This window comes from Penaeus chinensis, chromosome 11, assembly GCF_019202785.1.
Source record: "Penaeus chinensis breed Huanghai No. 1 chromosome 11, ASM1920278v2, whole genome shotgun sequence".
In the NCBI taxonomy this organism is placed as follows: Eukaryota; Metazoa; Arthropoda; class Malacostraca; order Decapoda; family Penaeidae; genus Penaeus; species Penaeus chinensis.
Window position 1 is genome coordinate 24,048,125 of NC_061829.1, and position 1,990 is coordinate 24,050,114.

The window sequence follows — 1,990 nt, forward strand, 5'->3', positions numbered from 1 at the left end:
CCACGCCGACCCGCGTCCCCGATCTGGTTGATGCCGCGGAATTACCCTCCTCGACTACACACTTTCGTCCTGTTCCTCCGTCTCTGTTACGGGGACACTTCGTCATTATGTCACGGTCGACGGTGAGTTCACTGTTCGGTCCGGGGAGGGTCGTATGATCTAGTTTGGGTTACTGTAAAGCCGCAAAGGGGTATGTTCTTTTGGTATGCTATTGAGGTAACTTGTTTGTTTTTGTGCCAGACTGAGATGTATTTGATACTCGTCCTGGTGATAATAAAGACTTTACTACGCCATTAAAGATTTTATTAGCTCCTCACCTAATAACATCGCTTCATACATGTGTATACTTATTGTTAACTCCATGTGAAGTAGGGATGAATTTTGTTCTATTTTTTACGTTTTCAGCCTTAGTATAGATCTCAGTTAAAATAAAAAATAAACAATTTTAAATAGGAATGGAAGTTTTCTATTTCTTATTCCTGCCATAGCAAATACGCTACACCAAACAGTCCTTGGTAGAAACGAGGGAAACACTCATCTCTCCGACCTTTTTTTTTAGAAAACTCATTTACTGGACAGAAGATTATATAATGTATAATCCAAGTTAGATCTGGATGGAAACTTTTTTCTTTTCCCCCTCTCAGCCCCAGCATCCTTACGACCTTAACATATACGAGTTCCAGATAGCTGCTTATCGCTTCGGAATGCCAGTATCTCCGTCCATTTCCGTGCGCTCAACTCTGCTCTCGAGGCCTGCTTAAGAGGAACTTATCGCCTCCGTCACGCTTCTGTTTTTGTTTCTCGTCATAATCATTTATAAGTTATTTCGTTGTTGTTTTTCTTTACGTTTTTTACGTGTATGGCGAGTATTAATTTCTACGGAGTGATTGGTTTTGTATGTCTTGAACACTTGTTTTGATATTAATTCTCGCTTTACATTATTTCTCATTTCGCATTAATCCTCCTCTTCGTAGTTGGGGTTTCTCCGCAGTCGCGCTGAGTAATTACTCTCGCTCCAAAGAGTTTATCCGGTCGGAATTAGAGATAGAAAAAAAGAAAGAATTAGTTCGTTTCCCCTTAATCATCCTTATTAGCGAGCTTTCCAAAGTTTTATCTCCTTTTTCTCCCCTCTCCCCACTCTTCCTCCCCCTCCTCCTCCCTCCTCTCTCCCCATTCTTCCTCCTCCCCCTCCTCCCCTTCTCTCCCCACTCTTCCCCCTCCTCCTCTTCCCCTTTCCCCTCCCCCCCATCCCCCGCCCGTGATCCTCGGCGCAAAGCCCCGCCGCAGCCGACGCCGCCGCGGCTGCACCGTACTCATTATGGGGCAGCTGGGACCTCCACTTGATACAAAGGATGGGTGACCGTGGGCACGACCGACGGGGTGGAAGGGGATTTGATGGGGCGGCTGTGTGTGTGTGGCTGGGGGAGGGGGAAGGGGGGGGCGAGGGGGAAAGGAGAGATAGAGAGAGGGGCCGGCTGGGCACACTGTTTAGCTGGGTATGGGTATAATGGAGAGTGAATTATGGAAATCAGCAGGGACCAGATTGGCTGGGGACGCGTGCGCTTGGGTGTTTGCAGGTGTGTGTGTGTGTGCGTACGTATTTCATTTTCACGCACACACGCACACACACACACACACACACACACACACACACACACACACACACACACACACACACACACACACACACACACACACACACACACACACACACACACACCTGCAAACACCCAAGCGACTTTAAATAATCAATCATCATGATACTTTAGGAAATAAAGAAGGAAATGAAGTGATGGAGGGAAAGAGAGAGAGAGGGAAGAAGCGAAGGAACTGAGGTAGAGACGGAGGGAAGAGAGGAAGTGAGTGAAATAGGTAAAGGGGGAGGGATGGAGGGAAGTACACAAGGAGGGAGAGAGGGAGGAAGTGAGAGAAGGGAAGGAAGGGGGAAGGGTTGGATGGAGGGAGAAAGGAGTGAGGAAGGGAGGAGGAA